The sequence below is a fragment of the Chiloscyllium plagiosum genome, unplaced genomic scaffold (assembly GCF_037043375.1).
Source record: "Chiloscyllium plagiosum isolate Xiang-an unplaced genomic scaffold, Cpla_swu_hap1 HiC_scaffold_13, whole genome shotgun sequence".
In the NCBI taxonomy this organism is placed as follows: domain Eukaryota; kingdom Metazoa; phylum Chordata; class Chondrichthyes; order Orectolobiformes; family Hemiscylliidae; genus Chiloscyllium; species Chiloscyllium plagiosum.
In genome coordinates this window covers 70,227,428-70,245,920 of record NW_028270151.1, presented here as the reverse complement: position 1 = coordinate 70,245,920, position 18,493 = coordinate 70,227,428, and the positions used below count along the sequence as shown (strand labels likewise).

Genomic DNA, 18,493 nt, shown 5'->3' with positions numbered 1-18,493 from the left:
CATTTCCCCATGAGGATTCTACATTATATTCAGGAGGCATATGGAATGCCTCCTAAATACAGTTTGCTACTGTTTTGAATTTTTGCCTCCACTGTCCTAGATGGAATATTATTCTACCGTTGTCATTCTGTGGAGAAGAGTCTTCTGTTCTAAATGTTCTAGTGTTACACTTTGTATTTGAATTTTCTTGCCCTTGCTTTTTAAATCCACCCATAGTCTCATCCCTTCTTATCTCCATTATTTCCTCCCGACTCTCAACCCTTTAAGATATTTGTGTGCACCTAACTCAGGCTGCTGAACGTTGACTGATTTTTAATTGCGCCTTAAATTGTCAAGGCTGTAAGATCCAAAATGACCTGGATACCTTTGATTTGCCTGTATAATATTCATTGTACCACTCTATACCAGTGACCTTGATTGAATCATAGATAGCATATAGTTAATGGCACAACTATTAAGAAATGGTTTTGCAGTTTCATGCAATGTGTTTTTTGTCTGTCATATAAACAAAGCAGATCAAACAGTAGTACTGAGATATAATAAAAGTAGAATGCATGATCAGTCTTCTGTCTGTGTGCAGCTTGTAGAGCTGATCACAAGGTCACCATTGTTTGCCACCACTAGATGAGCCATTGTTGGTCTCTCTATGCTTTAAGAGTATCAGGTTTTATCCACAAGAGGATCGCCCCTGTATTATGCGAGCTGTAATTGATTACAATAGTTCTCCACTTCATGTTGTAGTTGTGTTTCTGGAATATGCAATTTTAAAGGGAAGAGTTTTAATTTAGTTGAGCAAGGGCTTGGGAAACGAACACCAAGAGCAGGAAATAAGCCCTCACATTGGAACAGTTTTAATTTGTAAATTCTTGGGGATGAGCTGTTGGCTGGAATGGTGGCATCAAAAAGTGTTAGTGAGCAATAGAGGCAGCTCCATAGTGACACTGTGCCACATACAGAGCAAATATTGAAACAAAACTCCTGGTGCTAAAAGCAAATACCACCTCCTCCATTAATTGGTCAATGTTAAATTGAAATTACTTAAAGAACAATTTAAAGCAAGGCATTGCTGTACTTTTATTGCTATTAATACAATGTATTTAATAAATTTCTGTTCACTTTATTCCTCAGGAAGAAATGATATTTCCTTATGTGTTGGGTAAAGTAAGCAAGATTATGATGTTTCAAACCCACTTCTTCCTGAAAGCAGTGTATTTTTTTGAAGTCCTCAATTTGCCAGGACTTACTAATATAGTCACATCCCTTTGCAAAATGTTAGTTTTAACTTATTGTTCCTCAATTTTACTCCTCAACCAGATTTCCAGTCACTTGTGACTTCTGCCTGGCAGATGGGTCTTTCACAAATTGGTTAAGCACAAATTCCGATGTGTGCAATGATGAAAGATTAGAGAATATTGTGGTCATTATGAGTATGTTCTAATAACCCAGTTCATTGCAAAGACTGTATGCCTTATGTATAGATTGGCTTGAAACTCAGAAACTTTGGATCTCAGAAGACTAACATTAGGAAAGTTAGCACTGTTTCTTCTCCTCTGAGACCTCTTCAAAGGAATTTAAATGTCTGGGGATACGTGGGTGGTTTTGTAAAATTAGCTTTCACAAAGCAGTTTGCATGAACTTGTGTTCACATCTCTTAACACATATCTAATTTTAATTGGCACATATTGCTTAAATACATCATAAAAACAGATGTTGATGAAAATGGTGCAGTGGGGATAAAAAAAGTGCTAATTTTTCATTGTCTTTTCACACTCTTCGCCTGTTTCTATGGTGTGTCTTTAGGATGTTGCCTGTTATACAGCAATAATAAGACTTTAAATCCTGCTTCACTTTTACAATATCATAAGCAATCTATCTGCCATGTGGAAGTTTTTGTAAAACTTTATTTTTCAATTACAAGAAAGCAAGCCACTCAGTCATGCAGTGTCTTATTCTCTGAATTACATTATTGCTTGTTAAGTTTGTGTTTTCTTTTTGTTAGATCAAAATCTAGGATTAATATGTGCCTTTTAATATCAAACTACACCTCAATGGGACCTAGTAGCAAATGCTGTAGGATGTTATTGTTTTTCCCCCAGCACTTACCATCTTCTAATGGCTATTGGTAATAATTCTGCAGTTATAACTCATTCACAATCAGTTGAAGGAGACACAATAACCCTCAAACTTAAAAATCGCACAACACCAGGTTATAGTCCAACAGGTTTATTTGGAAACACTAGCTTTCGAGCGCTGCTGCTTCATCAGGTGTATGTGAAGCAGGCGATCTCCACATGCAGTAGGTGGTAAGCCTGAATACCAACAATCCATTATACTTGTGGCCTGTTAATGAGCAATACTGTGCTGTAGACTAACACGCTGAAACAGTAGAGTTGCTGCACTCTCTGGAAGATGGAAATGATCCCAAAGCTCTATTCTGAAACACAGCAGTTCTGCCAATAAACCGAGCTCATATTGACACTTCAGCTATGTTAACTTGGTCATGAATGCATTATTATTGTGAGATTTTGCTGTGTAAACATTGACAATTGTGCCACAAGAAACATATAGGCACAATATTAAGTGTTTAGGGATATTCTCAGATCATGAATGATGTTACATAATTACAAGCTTCATTTGTCCTGAAACAATTAATTCCAGTTTTATTTGTGTTGCTAATCCACAAGGTTTGTTTCCTTGATTGTATAAATGTTGCAATTCTATCTCTTATTTTGACAAGTTGTATTAAAAGTTTCTTTGTACACCAGAATCTTGGTTTTGTGGTTCAAGATTTGTATTTTGTCACGTGCAAGTTTGATGCCATGACAGCACTTTATTCCTGGACTTACAACATTTGAACGCATGAAGTTACAAGACGTCAGCTGATAGTTTTGGCTCTGAGGTTTTTCAGAGTAATACTGGGTGATTGCTACATGACTGGGGAGGCTTCCAGATGAGGCATTTAACGTATGGGTGGACATACAAATTCTGAGGAATTGTTTGTGGACGGGCAGTCATATTATCCTGTAATTCTGAATGATTTTTATATTAAATAAGTTAACTTGGCATTTATCTCATTTTTAGCAACTTGGTATGCACAAGTTGACTCCCAATTTTCCAATCTTCTAGATTCTGGTGCTGCTGGTGGACTGAAGAATTATTGATAAATGAGCATAAAGATAAACCCAGCAAAAATGTGAGCCTAAATGACAAGGCTTATGTGAGGCTTAAGCTGCTTAGAATGCTGCTGGCTCCATGCATTTGGAGCTCAGTAGCTCCAAGAATCCCAGGATTTCTCACTGCATTGGAGAGTTGGTACTTGAACTAGCAGAAGCAGGAATTGCTTGATCCGACTGAGAGCCGGGTCAAAGAAAAGAATTGTCAATTTGGGGAAGTTGAAATGGTTTTTCTGTGCAATCCTAGATAGCTAGGATCATGCAGATAACTAAATGCTGAAATATAGACTTATAGAGTCATAGAGATGTACAGCATGGAAACAGACCCTTCGGTCCAACCCGTCCATGCCGACCAGATATCCCAACCCAATCTAGTCCCACCTGCAAGCACCCGGCCCATCTCCCTCCAAACCCTTCCTATTCATATACCCATCCAAATGCCTCTTAAATGTTGCAATTGTACCAGCCTCCACCACATCCTCTGGCAGCTCATTCCATACACGTATCACCCTCTGCGTGAAAAAGTTAGCCCTTAGGTCTCTTTTATATCTTTCCCTTCTCACCCTAAACCTATGCCCTCCCCGACTCCAGGGAAAAGACTTTGCCTATTTATCCTATCCATGCCCCTCATGATTTTGTAAACCTCTAGAGGGTCACCCCTCAGCCTCTGACCCTCCAGGGAAAACAGCCCCAGCCTGTTCAGCCTCTCCCTGTAGCTCAGATCCTCCAACCCTGGCAACATCCTTGTAAGTCTTTTCTGAACCCTTTCAAGTTTCACAGCATCTTTTCTGATAGGAAGGAGACCAGAATTGCACGCAATATTCCAACAGTGGCCTAACCAATGTCCTGTACAACCGCAACATGACCTCCCAACTCCTGTACTCAGTACTCTGACGAATAAAGGAAAGCATACCAAATGCCTTCTTCACTATCTTATCTACCTGTGACTCCACTTTCAAGGAGCTATGAACCAGCACTCCAAGGTCTCTTTGTTCAGCAACACTCCCTAGGACCTTACCATTAAGTGTATAAGTCCTGCTAAGATTTGCTTTCCCAAAATGCAGCACCTCGCATTTATCTGAATTAAACTCCATCTGCCACTTCTCAGCCCATTGGCCCATCTGGTCCAGATCCTGTTGTAATCTGAGGTAACCCTCTTCGCTGTCCACTACACCTCCAATTTTGGTGTCCTCTGCAAACTTACTAACTGTACCTCTTATGGTCTCCGAATCTAATTTTGGGAAGGGCTTGAGCAATTCTGAGGTGAGCAGCCATTGGGCCGATCTCGGTTCAAACAGTGTTGAGGAATCAGAAGCTGCCTCCTTAACGGAGGAGAATTGAAATCCCTGTTGGTAAAAACAGAGTTTTATTGGGTTTTTTTTGTACTCATTTCTTGTATTTTCTTTTCTTCTGCCGACCCATTAACATGCAGATTATGGTGTGTTGCACTCTGTGTGTTAATTCATGTTTACCTCGTGCCAGTTTGGATGTATAACAGTGACTTTGACTGTTTCCTTTGTTGATTAGTAAAATTCTTCTGCTTTTTTTTTTACAACTGTGAAAGTCTTGTGGCATTATTCTCTTAATAAATATTTTAAAACATTGTATATTGTACAGGAGCAGTTATTAGGTCCTAACAAGTTTCTAAAAACATTTGTAGATCTTGGCGCAGATCATAACATTCTGTGCTAAACTAAAAATGTAAACATTGCACCAAAATGACTAGATTTTAACGGGCAGAATACAACAGTTTGGTGCTTGAAGAATCCTCAATCACGTCATACTGTCATTATGACGTATGGGAGGTCATTTGCCACAATGAGTTCAAATCAGCTGACTCTAGAACAATACAGTCAGATTGCTCCCTGCTCTGTCCTCAGCGTCATGCAACTTTATTTTGCCCTTGTGTCCATCTAATTTCCTTTTGAAGTTATTGTTTATCTTTACTTCCTCAATCCTCAAAGGCAGCAGGTTGCAGTTTGTTACTACTCATTGTGCAAAATGGTTTGTCTCCTTCCATGTTTAATAAGACATTGTGAACAGTTTTGTTAATCTCCTCTAAGCCTATCATAAACCTGTACACCTCTATTAAATCTTTGCCCAATTTCCTTTGATAGTGGGAGAACAATGCCAGCTGCTCCAGTTTAACCTTGCAGTTGATATCCTTCATTACTGGAACATTCTTCTCTACTCTCTCAAGGACCCTCTCATCCTTCCTAAAATCTGGTGATTGGAACAGGATGTGATTTTCTAATTGTGGCCTAACTAGAGCTTCATAAGAACTCCAGTATGTGTACTGCTCTATATTCCATTCTTTCACCCAATTAATCTGTTTTTTAATTCTTGATGGAGTCACCACTTCAATCACTAACTCTGTTCATTCCATAAGCTCCCAATATTTTGTCCATAATGGTTGTCCAGTGCTCTGTCCTAACTTTCTTGGGATATAAGTGCAAGATTTAAACCTCTCTTTAGACCCCTCAAGCATTGTAATTAATTAATTTCTAATAGCCATGTACCATCCCACCATAAATTATAAAACCACAATCGATTCTGACGTGTTGTGCTCTGTTTTTAAAAAAAAAACACATTTTAGTTTTAAGTCTTGATACTTTTCTCATATCAGGTAGAAACCTGGTGAATCAACAATATTCCCTTTGTCATGACAAATATTGTAATTCATTGAAACTGCACCAACTCCCATTTAGCCTCAGACAATTGCCCAGAATAAAAGCAAACTGCATCACGTTTCTTCAGTAACAATTTAAAATTTAATTTTAATAAAAACAGTAACAAAGAGAATTTCAACTTGATGTAAGTTAAACTTGCCCCTGTCATGTGTGCGCATGTATAGAGCCACATGCAGACACATCAGTGAGGCAGACATTAAGGGAGAGGAAGAGCTGATGAGCAGAAGGTATGTTGGAAGATTTAACATTTTTCTTTTATATTTTGCATTTATTTTATTTTGAAGGTCTTTTCACTTTGAAAACTTTAGTGATGTAAGGTATTTAAATTACATTATATAAGATAGCAAGCATTTCTATAAATATATAAAAGTGGCTAAAGTAAACATTGATCCTTTAAAGGAGGAGAAGGGGGATTTAGTAATGGGATATGAGGAAATGGCTAAGACATTGAATAGGTATTTTGTGTCAGTCTTCACAGTGGAGGTCACAAATAACATGCCAGTTATTGTCAAAGAGCCAAAGGAAGGTGAGGACCTGGAAACAATCATTATTACGGAAGAGGTAGTGTTGGGCAAGTTAATGGAGCCAAGGGTAGACAAGTCTCCTGGCCCTGATGGAATGCCTCCCAGGATGCGAAAAGAGATGGCAGAAGGAATAGGGGGAACAGATTTTGGACTGAATTGAGAAGGAACTTCTTCACCCAGAGGGTGGTGAATCGATGGAAATCCTTGCGCAGTGATGTGGTTGAATGTTTTTAAAGCTAAGATAATTTTTTGAGTCCTAAAGGAATTAACAATTATGCTGAGAGGGCGGGTAAGTGGAGCTGAGGCCACTAAAAGATCAGCTGTGATCTTACTGAATGGTGGAGCAGGCTCAAAGGGCCAGATGGCCTACTCCTGCTCCTAGTTCTTATGTTCTTATGCTGGGAATTGTACAACAGAACTTTACTGAAGCTTTTGTGTTGGTTGTAATGGGAAAAAAATCTGTATTCCTTAACATTGTTTTACTTGAGATTGTGCTTTTCAGGGACATAACTAAGTATTAAGTGAGAAAATAGTGTAGTGTGGAATTATAAACTTCTAACAATACATTAACTGTGGTCTTACTAAGCTTTTGTGGTTTTTATTTCTTTATACACAAACCTTTTTCTATTTGTAGAAACAACTTCCTCCCATTTACTAACACAACCTTTGCCATCTCACCTGCCCAGGTAGATGTACATCAATTGGGTGTCATTCAAGGGCACATCCTTGATGTTAACCTTGTCAAGGGGTTTCGAACCATCGAGCAAATGTATCACAGGCGTTAGAGGTCAATCTGTGATCTGGGAATTGTTGTAGCCGTTTTATCAATTTACTGGTTGGAAGAGAATTAATCATCAGAAACCAAAGCACGATAAGACAAAAGATGTAGTGTAAATAATTGACTTATTGTAACCAACTGCAGCCAAAAGCAATTGTAAATTCTCAATGGGCAAGAAGGCAGATTCCTGCTACATCTATCACCACAATTGATTCTTTACAGTTACTCTTGATGATGCAATCAAAATTGTTTAATAGTGTCGACCTAACTATCCAGTAGTGACTTTCAGTGTGGTGGAAATATTTGCTTGAACTATTTTCGATGCCAAGACAGGAGTGAAATTTAATTACTGCTGTGCATTGCCTCACAAGAAGTCAAACGCTTCAACTCTTATCTTAAGGTGGTGAGATTCACGGGAGATGAAATACAATGGAAACATTCTCTGCATGGACGTCCATCACTTCCGCAATATTCCACATCAATTGCTGCAGTGTTCTGAAAAGGAACATGGAAATGAGCATGCAAGGGTGGGAAAGATTCCTGGTCAGTTATGTAATGGCAGGAGATTGGAGAGTCTACCATTGGTAGCTGAAGCTCCAGGCTACAGTATTGCATGTAAGGTGTGTGTTGCCACAGCAATTTGATTTTCTCAGAGGCCCTGTTGAGTCATTGGTTGGATGGCCAATATGGATTAAATTGGTGCAAGTGACATTGGATTTGATTTCAGTCATTTTCTCCATCAGCCCAGTGGATTTTTATTTTTGGGAGGATGAAGAAGGAGAGTGTATGCCCAGCACTGTCTCACTCACTGTCAGACAGATAGACAGAAGGAGAAGACTGAGAGCTGAGTCTTAGATATGAGCTGTACATGTCCCCCCCCCATGGTGTTGTGAATATTACTTGTTCCCTCACCAGCAACTTCAAACCCTTGTGAACCAGAGCGAAATCATTGACCATGTCCCTCCCTAAAGGCACCAATTTAGTTCATTTGAATAGAATTCTACAGTTAAACTCCAGAAAGTTTCTTAAATGCTGCGTAAGCATTACGCAGAGGAAAATAGAAAACTGCAGTAGGGGCCATGGCCAAGTTCCCCTCCTCAACAAGGGACATATCCTTATCCAAGTGGCCTTTTGACACCTCTACCCACAATCCCAGCCTGATGTCAAATCCTCACATTCCAAACTGACACGACCACTTCTACAACATCTACCTGGAGAAAGGAGCCGATAGAGATGAGCCGTAATTGGAGACCGGGTGGGAGCTGAGCACGCAGGCCGTGTTCAGGAGCAAAGGCGGTATCACAAGCATGGGATGGGCAGTCCAAAACACGAAGGGAATTCCGAGTTCCTGAATGGCATGAAGTGAAGCACATCCCAGTACAGGTGTGACTTACTACATTGTTGCTGAGTGCCAGTGAGGAGCGGACTGGAGGCTGAAGTGATGCAGGACAGTTGTTGGACTTCCTTCTGGCGCCATTTGCTGAGCTGCTGCTGTTTGGAATTTTTTTTACCAGACTCTAATATAAATCCTTTTCACAATGTTATAGCTACCTCATTACTAACTCATTCTCAGACACTGTAAGTAATGCTACTACTTTCCTTTTAATCCTCTTTTGTATAACAACACTTTTTTTTCCCCTATGTAAGATTTGTACCTGGGAACTTGTACCTAAAGATGGTGCCATTAAAAGGCAGCCATTGTAAAATCTTTTCACAGTACTTCTGTACTGGAGTACAAGTGACAATAAAGGATTTCCCTGTGATACTCATTAGCAAATCTAACACTACTAATCCAGAAAGGCGGCTTGAGAGAGAACAGGGAACTATAATCACTCAAGACTAACATCAGTCATTGGGAAATTTCTATTATTGTTGTAGTTAAAACTTGACAGATTAAATCTCATCGGATCCAAGGGAGCTCATCAATTGGATACAAAATTCGCTTAAAGGTAGGAGAGAGAAGATAGTGGCAGAGGATTGCTTTTCAAACTGGGGCCTATGTCCAACAGTGTGTTGCAATGATTGGTGCTGAGTCTACTGCTTTATATTTATATAAATGATGTGGATGTGAGTATAGGAGGAATAGTTAGTAAGTTTGCAGATGACACCAAAATAGGTGGTGTAGTGGACAGTGAAGATGATTATCTCAGAGTACAGCGGGACTTTGATCAGATGGGCCAGTGTGCCAAGATGTGGCAGATGGACTTTAATTTAGATAAATGTGAAGTCCTGCACTTTGGTAAGGAAAGCCAGGGCAGGACTTGTACATTTGATATACGGACCCTGCGGAGTGTTGCCAAACAAAGAGACTTAGGGGTGCAGGTGCACAGTTCTGAGAAAATGGAGTCACAGGTAGACAGAGTGGTGAAGAAGGTGTTTGACACACTTGCCTTCATTGATCAGAACATTGAGTATAAGAGTTGTGACATAAGGTTGTGGCTGTACAGGACATTGGTGAGGTCACTTTGAGAATAATGTGTACAATTCTGGTCACCTTTCTAAAGGAAGAATATTGTTAAACTGGAGAGGGGTGCAGAAAAAACTAACAATGATGTTCCTGGGATTGGAGGGTTTGAGTTAAAGGGAGAGACTGAATAGGCTGGGGTATTTTTTTTCCATGGAACCATCAGATGCTGTAGGGTGACTTTATAGAGGTTTATAAAATCACGAGAGGCATTCTTAAGATGAATAGCCAAGGTATCTTTCCTAAGGTGGTGATTGGGGAGGGGGGGGCGGTCAAAAACTAGAAGGCAAAGGTTTAAGATGTGAAGAGAGAGACTTACAAAGGACCTGAGGGGTAAGTGTTTCACGCAAGTGTGGTAGGTGCATGGAATGAGCTGCCAGAGGAAGTGGTGGAAGCTGGTTCAATTACAACATTTAAATGGCATCTGGGTGTGTACATGAATAGGAAGGGTTTAGAGGGATATGTGCCAAATGGGACCAGGTCAGATTGGGATGTCTCGTTGGCCGAAGGGTCTGTTTCTATGCTCGATGATTCTGTTGCTGCACTTACTAAGAAAATGGCCAGTAGTCAAGTGAGGATTCTGTGTGTGAAGTTTCACTAGTGAACAAATTTTAAAAGGCTTTTTTTTTGAGCCATGCTGCAAGTTTTTACAAGCTTTGAGTCTTGTTGTGTATGAAGCATCACATAAACAGGATTAACAGTATACTTACATCTGCAAGTACACTGGGAGTTGTGGTGAATTTTGGAGGGGTGGGGTGGGTGGAGCACATAATTTTGGGCACAGAGTCACCCAGTGCTGAACTCTTCCGATTTCTTCTTTGTTGGCGATTGTGGATATGATTTTACTTTGCTTCGGATGAAAGCTTTAATTTCAGGTTTGTCTGAGAATCTACAGGCATCAGGTTCTTCCGAGTCCTTACCCAAGTGAGCCATTATATGTGGGAATTCTGATGATGGGTGTTGGCAAGCTGTATGACTGCAGGGGCATTGTGGCATGCATTATACTCCTCTGCTATCCCAAAACAGGTCTTTCCAGCATGGGTCTCTGGACAATGATTAAAATCAGCAGTCTAGTTTGACTTGTCCTTCTCCTATTCTCCTAACCTGTTGAGGGCAACTGTAGTCTATTTCTGCTGCTTTGAGTTAGAGCTGAGTGTACAATGCAAGAAACAAACCTATTTTCTGTTTTTCATGGCTCAGCTATTCACTACTAAAATGATACATTCAGGAGAGTAGTATGACAATTATATAAATCATATGTCCTTTTTCTTTATAGTACAGATATGTTTGCACTATCCTTGAACTATGTTAATGAATGGGAATGAATGAACCACTTTTTGTTTGGATTGTGATAGTTCAATTGTTCAAAATGATAAAAGTACTTTTTATTTTAAAGATGCTGTTGAAATATATGGACTGTAAAATTGTCAAATAGGCCGAGTGTGCAGAAAAAAAATGTAGTTTTGAACTGTATTGCCTTTTTTTAAAGCAAAATACACATTATACACAAGAGTGCACACAGTAACATTTTTTTGGCCAGTTTTGACAAAAGATTGCGTTGAGATATCTGACTTGGTTTCGAGCAGATCACTAATTAAAGGCCAGCATTCCAAGATGAACATCTGTTTGCTTAAAAAAAAATACAACCAGAACGTTGTACTTGAAACTATCATTTCAGAAAGCTGAACACTTGATGTGGAACTTTCAACTCATGCATGCCCCAAGCAGTTAAGTCATTCACTCCTATATGTTTCAGGGTGTATCCACAATTGCTCTAACACTTTTTTGCAATCCTTCCAAATCTCACATTTTCCATTATAGATGCAGTAGAAAAATTCACTGTCGAGTGGTTTGAAAGGCTTTTACTTTTCCAACTATGCAGAATAAGAGTTTTGAATATAACTCTTACTGGAGAATTCGATGAGGTTTAAATTGGAAACATAGTTCCAAGGTAATTTCTGAATCGACAGTCTTGAGCAAATGATGGAATTACAGAAAAAATTGGCCATAAATCAGGAAAAATAATTAATGCAAATAATTTTTTTTTTTAAAATGCTGTTGAAGTTTATAAACAGCTACAGCACGTAAACTCTGTTAGTACGGACATGCAGATGATCAAGGTGCGACTTCAGCAACAAGTGAGAGAGATAAAATCAGGCATTTCAAATTCTGTTTTGTTGTGGTTACTGGCCGCTTCTTTATGGTGAGTAAGAAGGAAGGTTGATGTCATCATCAGTAATCTAACTAATCGGAACAATGCAAAAGATCAAACAGCTTTCCTGAAATTACTTTTGTTTTGTTACCATAGCAGCAAACTTGTGAGCAAGTTAATTATTAGATCTGCTGTTCTCATGGGAAGCTTTTGTATAATTGATGGATTTGTTAGCCTCCAAACAAATTTTGCACCTAATCATAGTTCAATAATGTATCAAAATCCTATTTGCTGTAATAAGGATCCAGAAGATCTATTGTACCGTTGGCTGCTGCATTGTGCCAACAGGAAATGGTAATACAATATGAGCTGTTTAATAAAATCACATTGAGGCAGCATGGTTGATTTTGCTGGATATTGGAATCCTATTCAGAGGTCGGAGTTTTAATAGCAGTTTCTACAATCTGGGTTCATGGACTTACCTGAACAGTGTGTTTTGATAGTCCCAACTAGGAGAAAGTGAGGTCTGCAGATGCTGGAGATCAAAGTTGAAACTTTATTGCTGGAACAGCACAGCAGGTCAGGCAGCATCCAGGGAACAGGAGATTCGACGTTTCGGGCACAGGCCCTCCTGAAGAAGGGCCTGTGCCCGAAACGTCGAATCTCCTGTTCCCTGGATGCTGCCTGACCTGCTGTGCTGTTCCAGCAATAAAGTTTCAACATAGTCCCAACTAGGTTGAGGAAAGTGATTGTACAAAAAACTAAGTTTGTACAATTGGTTAGTCAGCAATATTTTCTAATAAAATGCTTTCTGGTTTTCCCCTTCAAAGTATTGACATTTCCCTGAAATGCTATTTGCTCTCTGTAATTTGTAAAAATAACTGCTACCTGGGATAGGGGAGTCCAGAACTAGAGGGCATAGGTTTAGGGTGAGAGGGGAAAGATATAGAAGAGACCTAAGGGGCAACCTTTTCGTAGAGAGGGTGGTACGTGTATGGAATGAGCTGCCAGAGGAAGTAGTGGTGGCGAGTACAACTGCAACATTTAACAGGCATCAGGATGGGTATATGAATAGGAAGGGTTTGGAGGGATATGGGATGGTGCTGGCAGGTGGGACTAGATTGGGTTGGGATATCTGGTCGGCATGGACGAGTTGGACTGAAGGGTCTGTTTCCATGCTGTATGTCACTGACTCTATGACTTTAAGTCTCATTGAACCTAATCTCATTCTTAACTATGAGATACCTGCTGCACTGGTGCAGAAGAGGCCCATATATATACTTGGAAGAGGGAACTTTGACTTTTAGTTTATGTTTCTTTTGTCCAAGGCATGTGTGTCATTTTTACAGCACCTTCTCTGATTGACTGACCAAGGACACTGTTAATCTGTAAGGGTAAAGCAGTTGCTGGATGGACTTATTGAACTTGGCTTCTGAAAGCTTGCAATCCGCCTTCTTGAAGGGCATGTTGCAAATGTAGGAAGTAACTTAAAATGTGTCTGTATCAATCAATGTTTAAAATAATTTGACAAAAGATAGGATAAATAAGATAAATTGACAGAGTCTTTTTTCCTGGGTTGGGGGAGTCCAGAACTAGGGGGAGTAGGTTTAGGGTGAGAAGGGAAAGATATAAAAGAGACGTAAGGGGTAACTTTTTCACACCAGAAGGTGTGGTGTGTATGGAATGAGCTGCCAGAGGAAGTAGTAGAGGCTGGTACAATTAAAACATTTTAAAAGGCATCTGGATGGGTACATGAATAGGAAGCGTTTGGGGGGATATGGGCCAAGTGCTGGCAAATGGGACTAGATAAGGTTGGGCTATCTGGTGGCCATGGACGAGTTTGACCGAACGATCTGTTTCCATACTGTACATCTTTATGGCTCTATGAATCTAAACGATAAGTTAAAAAACTTATTTGAAAGCTTTTGAAATTAAAGGAATTGAAGGAGTGCTGGGCAAATTGTTCTTGAGTGGGAGGCTATGCAGAGAGGGTTGACTGAAACATTGTGGATGTGAAGAATTGACAGAAAACTGGTTTCACCCCTTCAAGGCTTGATGAACAATGAGCTATAAATTCCTGAGCTTTTGTAAACCTCAAAATGATAGCGATTGGATATTTTTGGACTTGTAATGAAGCTGTCCATGTCTATGTGCAGCAGGATCAGGGCAACATCCAGGTTTAGGCTGACAAGTGGCAAATAACACTCACGTCACACAAACACCAAACAATTACCATCTCGAACAAGCTAGAATCAAACCATTACACCTAGATAATCAATGGCAATCCATTACTGCATTCCTGACTGTCAACATCCTGGGTGTTATCATTAACTAGAAACTGAACTGGACTATTTTAATAAATATAGTGGCTATGAGAGGTCAGAAGCTAGGAATCTTGTGATGAGTAACTCACTTCCTGATTGCCCAAAGCCTGTCCACTATAAGGCAGAAGTTAGACGTATGATAGAATGTTCCACACTTGCTTGAAAGAGGACCGCTCCAACAAATGTCAAGAAGGTTGACACCATCCAGGGCAAAGCCGCTTGATGGTTGGTACCACGTCCGCACTCTCCTTCCACTATCAATACTCAGCAGCAGCGGTTTGTACCATCCACAAGATGCACTACAGAAATTCGCCAAGGTTCCCTAGAAGGCACCCTCCAAACCAATGACCACTTTGTTGTTGGAAGGGCAACAGCAGCGGATAATGGGAACACCACCATCTGCAAGTTCCTTTCCAAGCCACTCACTTTACTTGGAAGTATATTGCTGGTCCTTCAATATCATTGGAACAAAGTCCTTGAACTCGCCCTCATGGCATTGTGGGTACATCTACGCAAAATAGACTGCAAGGGTTCAAGAAGGCAGCTCATTATCACCTTCTCAAGGGCAGCTAGGAGTGTACATTAAAATGATAGTGAACCTGTAATGCCCTCCCCCCGTGAGTGAATTTTAAAAGTTTTTGAAAATGAAGTGATTGCAGTATTGACTCCCTTTCTGCATTTTAGAAGTGGAAAATGCTGAGAAGGTCTACTGAACAGTTATTAATCTGGAAGAGCTATTATATAAATACCACTTTGTAAGAATTAGTTCCTTTATTATATAACGTGTCAATTAGGAATGAAATTTAATCATAAGGTTTTCAATTAAAGTTATAAATGTCATAGGTATCAATAGGTGGCCAAGCAGTATAAGGTGCATTGCTGGGAATAATTATCTATGTGAAAGCTGTGTGCTGGTAAATGTTTTTGTTTGTTCGTGAATTTGTGACCATTTTCTTGATGTATTAGGTGTGTTTTTTTAAACTAATTGTGCCTGACTCAACCCAAGTTGAAATGAGGGCAAATTTAAATTATGACTGGTTTTTCCCTCTTTTAACAATTTGATTTATTCCTTTTTCTTTTTTACTCTCGTCTCTTACTGAGGTTGCTGAAGGATGGTCCCCAAGCCTTAGTTTTGATTGCAATTATTAAAAAATAAACCTATGGCAAAAACCTTTCAAAGTGAATTAATTGCTGGATTTATTAACAAAATAGTAAAAACATGAAGAAAATGCTACACTCTTCCATGCACACACAAGATATTAAGGGTAACTGAACAGAAGAAGGGAGAGATTGCGTATTACAAGTTTTAGGTAAAGATCAGTTCACATGAGTTACAGCTTCCTGGACATCTGTATCCAGCATAATTTCCTCATTGAGCTAAGGACAATTATTTTCCTTCTTGCAGGGAAAATGTTGACTTCTTTCCAGCCAGGAATTTTAAAAGCAGGGATGGGAGAGTGTGAGACAGCTGCTAACTCAGCCAGAGATCCAGAAATTCAGGCAATGCTCTGAGCACATGGGTTCAGTTCCCACAGCTGTGCATGGCAGAATTTTAAGGCAATTAATAAATCTGGAAGTAAAAAAGTTGATTTGACAGTAATTCTGAAAGAATTGTCAGCTATCATTCAGGAAAAAAAAACCCCATCTCGTTCACTGATGTCTTTCAAAGAAGGAAAATCTGCCGGACTGACCTGGTCTGGCCTACAGGTAACTCCAGACCCATAGCAATGGGTTGAGTCTTAAATGCCTCCGAAAAAGCTGTGGTAGGCCTCTCACTTCAGGGGCAATTAGGGCTGTCCAACAAAGGTTGACCATGCCAGAGACAACTTCACTAAAACCTTTCACCCTGACTTTAATTCATCTGGACCATCTTTGACACCTCCCCTTCCTGGACTTCTCCGTCTCCACCTCCGGCAACCGACTCAACACGGACATCTATTTCAAAGACACTGACTCCCACAGCTACCTGAACTACACCTTCTCCCAACTCCCCTCCTGTAAAAACACTATCCCTTACTCTCAATTCTTCCATCCCTGCCATATCGGCTCCCAGGAGGAGCCATTCCACTTCAGGACATCCCAGATGGCCTCCTGTTTCAGGAGCCGCAATTTTCACTCCCACGTGATCAACAGTGCCCTCCAGCACATCTCTTCCACTTCCCATGCCTCCACCCTTGAACCCCACTCGTCCAACCACAACAAGGATAGAAGGGCAGCATGGTGGCTCAGTGATTAGCACTGCTGCCTCACATTGCCAGGAACCTGGGTTCGATTCCACCCTCGGGCGACTGTCTGTGTGGAGTTCACACATTCTCCCCATGTCTGCTTGGGTTTCCTCCGGGTGCTCCAATTTCCTCCCACAATCCAAAGGTGTGCAGGTTTGGTGAATTTGCTATACGAGGGTAGGGGGACTGTGTCTGGATGGGTTACTGTTCGGAGAGTCAGTGTGAACTTGTTGGGCCGAAGGGCCTGTTTCCATACTGTAGGGATTCTTAAAACAAAATCTTTCCTAGTCCTCACCTTCCATCCCACCAAACTCCCAGATGCAACGCATCGTCCTCCGCCATTTCCGCCACCTTACAATCAGATCCCACTATCGGAAATTTATTTCCCTCCCCACCCCATCTGCATTCTGCAGAGGCCATTCACTTCTTGATTCCCTCATTAGGTCTACGCACCTGACCAACCCACCCTCCTACCTGACACCTTTCCTTGCTGCCGCAAGAGTTGTAACACCTGCAACAAACCTCCCCCCTCAGCTCCGTCCAAGGCCCTAAAGGATCTTTTCATATCCGGCAGAGATTTTACTGTATATCCACCCACCTAATTTACTGTGTCCGTTGCTCTCGATGTGGTCTTCTCTACGCTGGGGAGACAGGGCGCCAATCCGTGGAGCATTTAAAGGAATATTTCTGGGATACACGCACCCAACACTTCCAACTCCCCCCTCCCACTCTATCAAAGCCTCCACCACCAAATCTAAGCCAACCGACACCTGGAGGAAGGACACCTCATCTTTTGCCTTGAGACCCTTCAAGCACACAGCCTCAACATCGACTTCACTAGTTTACAAATTTCCCCTCCCCCCCCCCCCCCCCCCCACACCTCATCCCAGATCCAATCCAATTCAGCACCACCCTCTTGATCTGTCCGACCTGTTCATCTTCCTTCCAGCTATCCATTCCACCCTCCTCACCGTCCTATCGTAATCATCCCCTACCTTCATCCACCTTCCCAGGTCCCTACCCCTCTACAAACCCCCACCCAGCCCCATCCCCTATTTATTTCTTTCACTCACTCACTCCTGATGAAGGCTTATACTGGAAGTGTTGATTCTCCTGCTTCTCGAATGCTGCATGACCTGCTGTGGCTTTTCCAGCGCCACCCTTTTCAACTCTCTGACTCTGCAGTCCTCGTTTTCCCTCGTGCCAGAGACACGTACATTCCTTGGAATACTAAAGCTTTCCCTCTGGAAACAGCAACTGACTTAGACATTTGAAAAAGAAAGGTCATCAGCATGCCTACCTCTGTGGGCTAATCGAGTGATCGTTAAATTGACAAGATTGGAGCTTGACCTTCCCCATTTGAGTTTCCATTATGAGATGACCAGGTCACTGAAAGTGTTAACACTGATAATGAGTCACGGTCAAAAACAGAAATGGCTGGATAAACTCCGATCTGGCAACAGAAAGCAGAATCAATGTTTCAAGTCCAGTGACCCTCCTTCAGAAATGATTGTCATTAGGAGAAGGTGGTATACATGCTGAAGATAGGGTTTGGCAAGGTGTGTGTATGTGTGGGGGTGTGGTGGCAGGATAAAAGAGTAAGCAATAGGTGGAAAGGGAATTCAGAGACCGAAAACAGTAATTGGATGGACAAAGGGATGGATATTAGTGAGCTGGGAAGAAAGAAAAGCTGATAATAGGGACCATGCATTGGTGAAAATAAGTTGGTTGGCTGTGATGAAAGCAGCTCATGTGATGGCAGGGTCAGGGCTGTGGCGGTGGGGAAACAACGTGGAAGAAGATGCTCATGCTCAAAACCTCATTAACTCTCTCCCTGTTCCGACTTCCTGGCTTCAGCTTTACGACCTAGCCACAACCTGATGAAGGGTCACTGGACTGGAAACATTAACTCTGCTTTCTCTCCACAGATGCTGCCAGACCTGCTGAGTTTTTCTGACCATTTCTGTTTTTGTTTCAGATTTCCAGTATCCAGAGGCTTTTTTCCAATGAGTTTTCCTTTGTTGAGAGCTAGCTGAAAGCAGATGGATCATCTCCAAGTACTTTGTGTCAGCTTTGGCTGGTATGCCTGGACAATACAGGGAGTTCAGGAGCTATTGGAAGTACAACCATGTGATCATCAGCCATTTTGAATCCAGCAAGGTT

The 18,493-nt window shown here is 41.0% G+C and overlaps 1 protein-coding gene across 3 annotated transcripts in view; it reads left to right on the top strand.

Moving 5' to 3' along the window:
* LOC122555801 (SH2/SH3 adapter protein NCK1-like) overlaps positions 1-18,493 on the top strand; it is a 219,547-nt gene that overhangs the window by 186,967 nt on the left and 14,087 nt on the right. The gene's annotated exons all lie outside the window — the stretch shown is intronic.